General features: G+C 36.8%; 1 protein-coding gene and 1 pseudogene across 1 annotated transcript in view; one reads left to right on the plus strand and one right to left on the minus strand.

Moving 5' to 3' along the window:
- The window catches only part of LOC150100924 (alanine--glyoxylate aminotransferase 2, mitochondrial), a 226,867-nt gene that overhangs the window by 23,520 nt on the left and 190,153 nt on the right, over positions 1-13,194 (minus strand). The window lies entirely within an intron of this gene.
- Positions 4,309-4,427, plus strand: LOC150100925 (5S ribosomal RNA; annotated as a pseudogene).

Consider the following 13,194-nt stretch of genomic DNA (forward strand, 5'->3'; position numbering starts at 1 on the left):
AGATTTTTGCACTCTTGTATTGACAAAAGAAATATGTGCAGTAATTTCTTCTTTCTACTACAAGAAAAAAACATAATAACAGAAGAAAAATATGTAGTATTTTCTTTTTCATTGGGTGAATTTACAATGTTCTTTCTTTTGTGTTTTGAAAAGAAAGTGCAAATGATTATTTTCTTACTATTTTTGCCAATAGAAAATCTGCTATAATTATACGGAGTGACATTTTACCGTTTTTCTCCCACAAGAGAAAAGAAATAGTGCAATAATATTGTTCAATCTGTCGAACTTTATTGTAGTGCAAATATTTATTATCAAACTTTGCTGTTTTGTAATAAAAAAAATATTTGTGCTACTTTGAAAATTTCTAATCTGTGGCACACACTCATATGAAAATTTAATAGACAAAGTTTCGGCAAACTGTATTCTTATTTATGAAAAAAACAATCTTATAATAGGCATATTTGAAAAAAAAAGTTGTATTAAGTGAGATTGTGGAACACAGAATGTTTCAAAAAATAAGAAATAAAATATCTCAGAGAATGATTTACCCTACTATTCAGAATTGTTTCGAATACAATTAAGATATTATATATATATATATATATATATATATATGTATGACAGAATGATAATTAACTCGACTAACATACATAGTTTTATGAAGAACTGAATGACTAGAATCAAGATTTAAGTAAAAAGGCTTTAATATAAAAACACTACTAGTTTCGGCCTGTAACAGCCTTCGTCAGGTGCCATTATAAAAGACTAAACATTGAAGGTTAAAATACTATGAACAACATAGACAGTCTCTATACATAATTAGCATGAAAACGTTGTAATTGTATCTGAAGCTGTTCTTTCGTTTGTTGCATTGTTGGGAGAGTGCGTGCTTGCAGCCTTATGTGAATGCCAATACATAATTACAGCTGAATGACTATCTGGGAGGTTGTAGCTCAAGTTGTTATTTTTATTATTATTATTCAGGCCTTCATGGAGTCAAAAGACTCATCGTGGGAGGTCCTTCCTAAGAACATAAAGTCTGTCAAGACTCATCGAGGGGAGGTCCCCCCCACTAAGAAACACAAAGTCTATCATACCACTCTTTAAACTCACTGACCATTCTCGCTCCCACCACTCCATCAGGCAATGCATTCCACGGTTCAACCATCCTCCACACAAAGAAACCACTCCTTACCCTCTTGCTCACAGTTTCCTTTCGTAACTTCCAGGGATGGCCTCTTGTCATCACTCCTTCCCGCTGTTCAACCAAGCGAAAGAACTTCCCAGTGTCAACCCTGTAACCACCTCTCAACAGTTTAAAAGTCTCAATCATATCACCTCTCCTTCTTCTATCCACCAAACTCTGCAGTCGACATTCCCTCAGCCGATCCTCATAACCAAAATTGTACAGTCCTGAAACCATCTTTGTCATCCGTCTCTGTACCCTTTCCGCCGTTAATTTATCCCCATCAAATCCTGGGGACAAAAATCTGAAAACAACAGTCTAAGTGTGGTCTGATCAGAGACTTATACAACGGAATGATAACCCTTTTATCTCTGCAGGTCAGTGTCCTTCTCATAATTGCATCAATCCTCTGTGTTACCCTCACCACCTTTGCAATATGTCCCCTAAACTTCAGGTTTCTATCAATCATCAACCCCCAGATCTCTTGTCTCCCCTACTTCCTCCAGTATAACTCCTCCCATAGAGTATGCAGCATCCCATCGATGTTTCCCAAACCTCAAGACCTTACATTTTGCTGCATTAAACTGACACCCCCATTCATTTGCCCATCTTGAGCCCTGTGGGACCCCACTTGTAACCCTCTGCCTCCTTGAAACTGTCCCACCATACACAACTCTCTGATACTTATCAGACAGCCAATCCTAAATCCAGTTGACCAATTTGACATCCAGACCCATGTGCTGCAACTTAAATATCAGCTTATCATGTGGCACCCTGTCAAATGCCTTCGCTAAGTCTAAGAAAATTGCAGTATATGCCTTTCCCTCAACTAATGTTATTGTAACTTTGTTATAAAAGGCTAGCATATTGCTAAAACAAGAGTGCCCTTTCACAAATCCATGTTGACTCTCACAGATAACATTACCCTCATCTGCCCAATGCTGTATATAGATGAACAGGATTGAAGATGATTTCTCTAGATTCCACGATTTTTCTCTCTAGTTCGTCACTGCAACGGAAGATGTTAGTAGATTTTTCCCAGCAGACTTTGTGACTTTGGTTTCATCATTAAGATTAGACGAGAAAAGGATATAATTTGATAATGCACTTGCTCGCTGTCTCTTGTAAGTAATGTCCCTCATGTGTTCTTCCGTACACAATTCGACAGATTTGTCTGTCTGCCCAAAATAAGGAATATCACAATCACACAATATTTTATATACACCAGGGTATTTGAGTTGATGATGAGAAGGTTTTGGGTGGTAATTAGGAAACGAATCTTTGGAAGCGGAGTGAACAAGGTTCTGATATTGTATTTTCTTAGAACTTTTGCTAATTTATGTGAAACAGTACTTATGTAAGGAATAGATATATTGCCTTTGAATCTATTTGTTTTTTCTGAGTGATGTCTAGGAGGATTAAGAAGGAATTTTTCAATGATTTTCTTGGAATATCCATTAACTTCGAAAGAAGTTTTCAGATGGTTTATTTCTGTAAGAAGTTCATTTGGGTCATCAAGAAGAGAATGGGCTCTATGTCCCAAGGTGGAAATTATTCCAAGCTTATGAGGAGGGAAATGATGGGACTGACTGTGCAGATATCTGTTGGGATGTGTGGGCTTTCTATATATCGATATTTTGAGTTTACCAGAAGAGCGAGTCAGTTTGACATCAAGAAAAGGCATGGAATCATCCGTTTTAAGCTCGGCAGTAAACTTAATACTTTGATGTCGGCTACTGAGATGCTCGAGGAAAACCATAAGGGATTCATGTCCATGGCTCCAAACAATGAAGACATCATCCGCATAACGTTTCCAAACTTTAGGTGTTAAAATAAAGGAAGAGATAGCCTTGGTTTCAAAATCCTCTAAGTAAATATTTGCGAGTACAGGGGATAAAGGATTACCCATAGCCAGTCCATGATTTTGTTTGTATATATTATCTTGAAATTTTGGGCAGACAGACAAATCTGTCAAATTGCGTATGGAAGAACATGAGGGACATTACTTAAAAGAGACAGCGAGCGAGTGCATTATCAAGTCATATCCTTTTCTCGGCTAATCCTAATGATGAAAACCAAAGCATCAAAGTCTGCTGGGAAAAATCTACCAACATCTTCCGTTGCAGTGACGAACTAGAGAGAAAAATCGTGGGATCTAGAGAAATCATCTTCAATCCTGTTCATCTAAATAACAACTTGAGCTACAACCTCCCAGATAGTCATTCAGCTGTAATCATGTACTGGCGTTCATGTGAGGCTGCAAGCACGCACTCTCCCAACAATGCAACAAACGAAAGAACAGCTTCAAATACGACTACAACATTTTCATGCTAATTATGTATAGAGACTGTATGTTGTTCATAGTCTTTTAACCTTCAATGTTTAGTGTTTTTTCTTTCTTTTATAATGTCACCTGAAGAAGGCTGTTACAGGCCGAAACTAGTAGTGTTTTTATATTAAAACCTTTTACTTAAAACTCGGTTCTAGTCATTCGATTCTTCATAAATATATATATATATATATATATATATATATATATATATGTGGGATAAAAATGTAATATAAGTTCCAAATTTTTTGGAACTTATATCACATCAATGCTGTGTGTAGTAGTGTGTTGGCAAGGGGAAAATGTTAGCGTTATTATTTATATATTTTAATTATTTTATATTATTATTTATATTTTAATTTTGTTGGTGAAATAGTTTACTTGAAAGATGAAATGGAAACAGTACAATCAGGCATCTCTCTATCATGCAGCAGAGGGGGGGGGGGGACTATCAAAGTCGAAATAAAGTTCAATTCTATAGTGAAAATATGAAATTTCACATCTGATGCATGCACATATACATATTTTGTATCAGAGAATACACGCAAGTATCGCTTACTTTAAAATTGGAGAAAGATATATAAACTAGCAGAAAATATATACATATAAATTTAAATAATAACTGTTTATTTCATTTTGTAAAGACCGATTATACAGGGAAACCAGTAAGGTGAAAGTGCAAAGAACAGTATATTACGATTAAGATGTATTTTTATGGCAATATTTTTACGGCTGTATTTTTATGGCAATATAGCCATTTTGGCTTTTCATCTTAATTATAATTCTAATCTGAGCCAGCGGCCAGACTACATTGAATACACCGGTTCTCATCTGATCACCGAAGTTAAGCAGCATTGGGCCCAGTCAGTACTTGGGAGGGTAACCACCTGGGAACACCGGGTGCTGCTGTTTTTTTTTTCTTTTGCAGCCAAGGAGTATAGAAGTTGAACTGCAGGATAGAGAAAAGAGCACATTTGAGGCTATTTGGTGTGAGATAGAGGCTAGCAGAACAAAATATACAATTGGGTGCTGCTATAGACCAGGTGATGGAATAGATGGTGGGGATAGTATGCATAGGCAAATAGAAGAAATGAGCGGAAGGAGGGTAATTATTATGGGTGATTTCAATTATGGTAACATTGACTGGAAGGAGGCGAGGGCACATGGGAGGAAGGAATTGGATTTTATGCAATTATTAAGAGACAACTATCTGCGACAGCATGTAATGGAAAATACTAGGGGCAGAGAGTGCTTGACCTAGTAATCGCATCTGAGAATGTGACTGTAACGAACATGACCATGTTGCCACCAATTGGTGAGAGTGATCATAAGGTCATGACTTGGGAGGTGGCTAAAGGAGTGGAATTTACAATTAAGATATGGTACATGTGGAATTACCGGGCTGGTAAGTATGACAAGCTTAGGAGTGTGCTTGGCTCAGAGCCATGGCATGTAAAACTGCAAGGGCTGGATGTTGATAGTGCATGGGAGGTGGTTAAGAAGTGTTTGCAGGAGGCAATGGTTGACTGTATACCAAGAGTTTGAATAATAAATCAAGTAGGGGGTTAAATGGATGAATAACACTATTAAGTTTGAGCTGCAAAAAAAGAAACAATTGTGGAGGGAATTTAAGGAGAAAGGTGACCAGCAGGTGCAGGAACAGCATAAAACTCAGGCCAGAAAGGTAACAAGGGTGGTAAGAAAAGCAAAAGCGGATTATGAAAGAAAATTGGCCATGCAGGCTAAAGAGAATTCCAAACAGTTTTTTTCAATATGTTGCAAGTAAAAGGAAAAATGTTCATGGCAGAATGATTTTAGGGAGAGTAGGGAGGTAACTGAATCAGTCAATATAGTGGAATTACTGAGCGAGCACTTTGCAAGAGTATATCATCCAGGTAGTGACATTGCAGGAATGGAAGAACCAACAGCTTATACTGGAATTGTGATGAATGAAGTAGAGGTAAATAGTCTATTACAGAACCTCAATGTCAATACATCTGTGGGATTGGATGGTATACCAGCTCGTGTCGTACGTGAAGCGGCTAAAGAATTGTCAGTGCCCTTGACCATTTTGTTTAATTTGAGCTTCGGGTGTGGGTCAGTCCCAAGGGGGTGGAAAGAGGGGAAAAAAGTTCTGCTGCATAAAGGTGGTTCCAAGGCTGCTGTTGAAAATTACCGGCCAATCAGCATAACAGGAAATGTTATGAAGGTCTTGGAGAAAATAGTCAAGACTATTGACCTACCCTTCACAAGATAGTGAAGGGTAGGTCATGTCTCAGTAACTTGCTCACATATTATAAAACAGTGACGGCTGAACTGGTTAAGGGTAATGGGTTTACAGTGATTCTACTGGACCTTGCTAAGGCCTTTAACAGGATACCACATGGAATTCTAATCAGTAAAATGCAGCATATGGGGATGGATATAGGGTTGGTGAGATGGATAGGAGGGTGGTTGACGGAGAGATATCAGAGAGAGGTTTATTCAGGAGTAGAGTCCAAAAGACGGCCTGTGACTAGTGGTGTGCCACAAAGATCTGTTCTTGGACCACTGCTGTTTAATTTGTTCATTAATGATATAGGAAAGGATCTGAGAGGAACAGTTCATTTGTTTGCGGATGATGCGAAGTTGGGTAAGGCAATAGTGAATGCAGATGACGTCAAAATTTTGCAGGATGATTTGGATAGATTGGAGGTCTGGCTAAGGAGAATGGATGTCAATTTAATGTGGCAAAATGTAAGGTTATACACTTTGGGGTGAAAAGATTAGCAGCAGTTTACTACATTGGTGGAACTGTACTCCAGGAAATTGATGAGGCAAGAGATTTAGGAGTGTTGGTGGATAAGGAGTTGAAGTTTAGGGGGCACATTGCAAAAGTGGCCAAATCAGTTCATCAAATCACTTGGTTGCTGAAGAATACTTTGACGAGCAGAGACAAGCATGTTACTGTTCCTCTGTATCGAGCCCTGATAAGACCCCATCTCGACTACTGTGCCCAGATTTGGTCACCTAGGTTTCTTCGTGATGGGGAGGAGGTTGAGAGGATCCAGAGGCGAGTGACCAAGATGATAGCAGGTCTGTGAAATTAACCTTATGAGAACAGGTTGAGGATTTGTGGGTTGCAGAAATTGGTTGATAGGCGGAGGAGGGGAGATATGATTGAGACATTCAAATTACTGAAGGGTTTCTATAAGATTAATTCAGAAGATATTTTTGAGAACAGGGCTGGTGGTGGAGGACTAGGGGGATATCCATGGAAGCTAGGCAAGAATGTGGTTAGTAAGGATGTTAGAGCTGGGTTCTTTACTTTTAGAGTGCTGAATGAGTGGAATAAGCTGCCAGAGTCTGTAATGGGTGCTGTGACAGTGAATGAGTTTAAGGCAAGGTATGATAGATACTGTGTAAATGTCGAATAGTTCTGATGAACATGATTTGGGGCCTCCCTCGATGAGTCTAAGGACTCCCTGGAGATGCCCGTAATAATAATAATAATATAATATATAATATATATGGGTGCACCTCTCTGGCATTCGTATAGTGAAGGTATGTAAGTTCTTTTCACTTAAACTTTGATATCATCCAGGCCTACCTACTCACTGATGAGACCTCAAAAAAGGTTGAAACCGGTCTGGGTAGTGACCTCTCCTCATAATGTAAAGCAGTATTACATCTCCTAGGAGCTGTGTTTTCACATTATGAGAAAATATCAAGGCTAGTGAGGGAGCTTGCTCCACCTTTGCTTCGAGTTGCCTTGGTACTGCACTACCAAGTGGTCACTTACGCTTGGATTCGCCGATAGTTCTTCGGCATGAAACTCGTAGATCGTAGTTTTCGATCTTAGAGTTTCGCATAGTGGCTGTAAAATAATTTAGTAGATTACGATATTTTGCAAAAAACTTAGTGATATGACATGAAAAATTAGCATAAAAACATTAAACATTGGTTCTCCAGGATAATGCAATATTTAAATGGAGAAAGTATGCAAGCATTTATATTTATTCCTGGAATTATAAACTGTACAATAAAAAGAGAAAATTAAAATAATTTCTATATTTTTAGCCTCTCTAATATAACTAACAGTCAAATTGCCCAGCATAAAACAAGGAACTGCTTTCCTTGTTATAGAGAACTGAGGCTCAGCTTCGTGAGATAATCTGTTTAAGTGTTCTCTACAGCATGAAGGATTATCGCACCTTCTAAAGGATAGAACAGTCAAATTGCACTTCTTATCCATGTCCTTTCAACAGGTGTATTGAATCATATCCAGATTTAGCTGGACATATATATATACATCCTGGCCGGTTGGAGGGTTAATAATATTTGCGTATTTTAATCCACAGTTTACATCTGAAAGCTGCTCAACTTTTATTCGCTTTAAAACTTTCTTATATGCTATTCTTTTCAATATGAAATTTAATTTTATCCTGCTCAATACTAAATAGTGATCACTTCCAATTTCAAATCCTCTGTACACTCTGGTATCCTGCACCAGGGAGAAAACATCACTATCAACAATAACAGTCAATGAGACTTTTCTTATTCCTAGCCTCTTCTCTCCATGTGAATTTGTGCACATTTTTATGTTGGAACATGGTGTTAGTAATAACTAGTCCATGTCCTGAGCAGAAATCCAACAGGCATTTGCCGTTATTATTAGCTTTGCTCTTTTCTCCAAATTTTCCCAAAATATTTTTGTATGTCTGACAATCATTTCCTACTCTGCTATTTAGATCCCCAACAAGGACCAACTTTTCCTTTTTCATTGTGTCAATAGCTTACTCTAGAGCCTCACAAAATTCCTCTACTTCAACCTTAGTTGATCCTTCTGTGGGACCATAGGCACAAATAAGTCTCATTGTCCAGTTCCCCATTCTGATATTTGCCCACATCACTCTACTTGAGATTGCTTGCCATTCAAGATTAGCCTCGCATTTAGTGTTGAATACTATGGCTACTCCTTCTTTTCCTTGTCAATGCCTGAATATAACATTTTGTATTTATTGCTCAGAAAGATCTCACCAGTTTTTGTTTTTATTTGTTTCAGTCACCCCTATTATGTCGATCTGGTACTTATCTAATTCCTCAGCTAGCTCCATTTCTTTGCCATTCAGGCTTCTTATGTTGATAGTATACCGATCTTTAACCTTGGTGATGTTGAGTTGGGGTGTGCTTTCAGATTTGTTCCAGTAGCTGACTTTTCACTGTTTGCCCTGATTCCTTGGCGAAAACAACGGGGTCCTTGTTTAACCGGGCAATGCCCCAGCCAACATGAAATTTTATCATGTTGTACCATCATTTTGTATTTTCTTATTTAAGTCAATAAGAATACAATTTAGTTGGCTAAATCCCAAATTGCCAGCCCATCCTTGTTCGTTCAGTATTCAGATAGATACCCAACAGGGTGCACCACGAGAAGGTGAGGATTGGACATTAGGTCAGAAGCACTGGTAGGTTCTTTGCATTCCTTTAAAGGCTATGTGGAGATCTCCTCTCAGTTATACAACTTTGACCCTTAAGCACCTCTAATTAGAATATTAATATACTAATGTATTAATATCAGTGTATTAATGTGTGTGTATGTATATATATATATATAGGTCAGCAATAAAAAGACAAAGACAATGAAAAAATAGGCAGAATCATTGAAAATGTCAATTGTGTTGTGAATGGAGAACCTGTGGAACAAGTGAAACATTTCAGCTACTTAATCACGATTTTTACTGAAGATGGTAAATGAAATATAGAAATACACAACAGAATCAACAAAGCTGAAGCTGGTATGGTAGGAAGTCAATTGAATAAATTCATATGGAATAAGAGAGAAATTAGTCGGAACATTAAATTAGCTGTATACAAGACAGTGTTCAAACCAGTTTTAACTTATGGATCTGAGAGCTAGGTCAGAAGTAAAACACTTGACCAAAGACTAGAGACAGCAGATATGAGAGTCCTGAGAAAGATTATAAGCGTGAACAGATGGCATCAATGGCAATATCATATTAAAAACAAGGATATTAGGAAAGAACTTGATGTTGTCAACATCCAGGAATGTGTTAGCAGAGCTAATCTCAGGTGGTATGGTCACTTAAACAGAATGGGCGAAGAAAAATTAGCAAAACAAGTGTTCTCTGCCAGGCTGGCAGCAAAACGACCCAGAGGAAGACCAAGATATAGGTGGATTGATATGGTACAAAGTGCCTTAGACGATAGAAATATAAGATCGGATAATGTTGGAGTCTTGACTAGCAGACTGATTTGGAGGAAAATTATAGATAGGAAGTTAGTAATGATGTAATTTTTTTCATGTAGTACTATCATATCCTGTACACCCCCTTGAGGGTACATGGAAGGAATTTGATGATGATGATGATATTTAATAAATATATTAACTAGGGTAATCATACAGTTTTCATATATAGGTTTTGTATATTGTAATTCATGAGCACATTCATAAGAACATAAACAATTTTACCAATCATTTCATACTGGAAACATTGGTCATAAATTTTAGTAAAGAAAATACCTGCTGTTATTTCTATGGCAACATTATATTAAAGTAAAAAATGATACAGTATGGCGTGAAGGTCTTATATACAAATTTCTTAGCATTGTTCCATGTAAACGGACTGCACACTTAATTTCCTCCATGCTCACTAATGTTTCTTTCAAGTTATATTGGGAAATAAAATGTCCCGACAATGAAAACTTAATAATGGTTTTCCACAAGGGTCAGTATTGGCACCCTTACTTTATAACCTATACACATATGGCTTGCCTGCTACCATCTCATGCAAGTTCTGTTATGCTGATGACACTATAATTGCCATTAGACACAAAAACATGAGTCAGGCTGAAGACATACTTACAAAAGATCTGAAAACAATAGGTGAATATTACAAAAAATGGAGGCTCCAGCTCAATCCAGACAAAACAGAAGTATCAAGCTTTCACCTTAATAATCACATAGCAGATGTCACTTTACATATCTTCTTTGAAGGATGTTTACTATGACACGATGTTTCCAAAGTACAAGCAACACCTAACAAACGCTTCTGCTAAGTTAAGAACCCGTAACAACATAATACAAAAACTAATAGGCACGAACTAATAGGCATGGAGAGCAATAGCTGATAATCTGCGGATTACAGCTTTTGGTCTAGTTTTCTCTGTTGCCGAATATTGCTCACCAGTGTGGCTAAATAGCACACATGTTAAACTTGTTGATAGCCAACTAAATAATACAATGAGACTGATTTCTGGCACAATTAAATCAACGCCCACACACTGGCTTCCAGCTCTTAGTAACATTGTCCCACCGAATCTGCGCAGGACTAAGGTTCTCTTACAGAAGTATAAGAAAATCTTGGAAAACACAGCCCTACCAATACATTTAGATCTCCCAGACTTAAGTGTACGACAATTGAGATCAAGCCATCCACCACTACAATTAGCCCAACTACTACTACAATCTAACTTTGACCTGAAGCAAAAGTGGCAAGAACAGTGGGAGAGAGCCAGAAAGATGATATCACAAAATTTTCTCTCAATGAATTACAAGAAAGTTTTGATGCTTGCGCACACCTCCCATGTAAATCCTGGACTCAGCTTAACAGAATACGAACTGGTCATGGTGTAGGTGCGGACATGCTTTTTAAATGGGGTAAACGACCATCCCCTCATTGTGATTGTGGAGCTCAGAGACAAACTGTGGAGACCATATTGTGACTCAGTGTTATCTCAGAGCATATTCAGGAGACAAATTGGACTTTTTAAGTGCTATACCCGAAGCTGTGAACTATCTGACCAATATGGATGTAACCTTTTAATTTTATTGGTTTTTAAAATGACTTTTGATTTTTAATTTTATATGTTTTTAAAGTGACAGTGTATTGTACTGCATGTTTTAATATTCATGCCATATGAATAAATAAATTAATTAATTAAAGTAAAAATAATGTTAAAGAAGCTGTGTCAGCAGTAAGTGTAAAATCTGTGAGTGTCTTATATGGTATGATTAGCATTCAACATATAATATGATACCCCAAAATATCATAAGAAAATTGAGGTATCATAAATAAATAAATATTAATTTTGCCTAAATTTAATATAATGATTATTTTATAAATAAATTAATAAATAAATAAATTATAACACTTCTCACCTATCACCATAAAAAAATGAGGAAAAGTTAGAATATTTACTCAAACTGAACTAGTTAAAAAAATGAGAATGTGATTGTTGAATGGATTATCAATTTTATAAATAATTTTGCACTTTAAAGTGCTGGTCAGTTAGGCATGCCTAAGCAAGCACATAAATATGTATACAGCATATGTTTTGTACCTGAGTAAGTTAACTTGTTTTAGTGTACCTCAATTTATGTTCGAATACAGGTTCAAGAGTTGTTAAAGTGTTGGAGATGCTAGTGAGAACCAGGATCCAAAATTAGTTGACAACAGTGGTATTATCTTTGGTGGACAGCACAGTTTCCTAAATGGAGGTTATGTTTTAGTTATCTGCTTACTAATTACAATATGATGACAGCTGCATTGGATGAGGGGAGATGGATACATAGTGGTATACAAGGATGATATACCCTTGTAAAGTGGTCACTCAGTAATCAATTATTTTATCTGCTTCTGTCTCCTTGTGACCATCCTCACTCACTAAGGTTAATCTTCCATAGTCATTCTTCCTCTTACTTGCCACGTAACGAAAGAGCTCTTTGGGATTTCCTTTGGTCTGCTTGGCTAGATTCTTGTCATAATTTGATTTTGCCTTCCTTGCGATGCTGGTCACCTTTCTTACTTGAGCATTAAACTGTTCACGAGTTTGCTGGTCACCTTTCTCTTTATATATCCTCCACAACATTTTCTTCTTCTGCAGCTCATGCTTAATGATGTTACTCATCCATCTAACTCCTACTCGATTAACCCTCCTTACCCTAGTTATGCAATTATTGCTGCTTCCTCTAGATCAGGGGTCTCCAAACTACGGCCCGTGGGTCAGATGCGGCCTGCGATATGATTTTATCCGGCCCGCCAATTGGACTAATTTTTCAATAAGAATCCGCAAAAAAAAAAAAAAAACATGGGGTGTTGATAGATTTCAAATGCAGTAATTAAAACTGTGTTTAAAATATATTCCCAGATAGCAAAAAGTAACTGTAATCCAAGTTACGGTCTTTCTGACTGTAAAAGGTCGGTTAAAATGGACTAACGAAGAAAAAAAATTTGAATTTTACAAAATATTACAAGTAAATTTGAAGAAATTTGCTTCTAAATTTATCTCTCTTTATGGGACAATGTATCTTTGCGAACAAACTTTTTCCCGAATGAAATATATCAAGTCAAAATACAAGGCAAATTTATCTGATGAACATTTGAAATCACTACTTGTAATTAGCACTTCAAAATTTGAACCTGAGTTTAAGAAGATTTTGAAAACACAAACACAGTTACATCATTCACATTAATGGTTTTATTATAATTTGTGATAAAAATATGAGAATTTGCTGATAATGTTCATTGTCATTAATATACGATAATTTAATCTCACATACTCTGTAATCAGTTTTTATCTGCTTTCAATAAAACTCATATATCTAGTTCTAGAGTTTTTTTTACTACAGCCCACTGAGCAGTGCTGAAGTATCCAATGTGGCCCTCACGGCAAAAAG

Source organism: Typopeltis vanoorti, chromosome 12 (genome assembly GCF_054136105.1).
Source record: "Typopeltis vanoorti isolate ZY-2024b chromosome 12, IOZ_Tvanoo_1.0, whole genome shotgun sequence".
NCBI classification, from domain to species: Eukaryota; Metazoa; Arthropoda; class Arachnida; order Uropygi; family Thelyphonidae; genus Typopeltis; species Typopeltis vanoorti.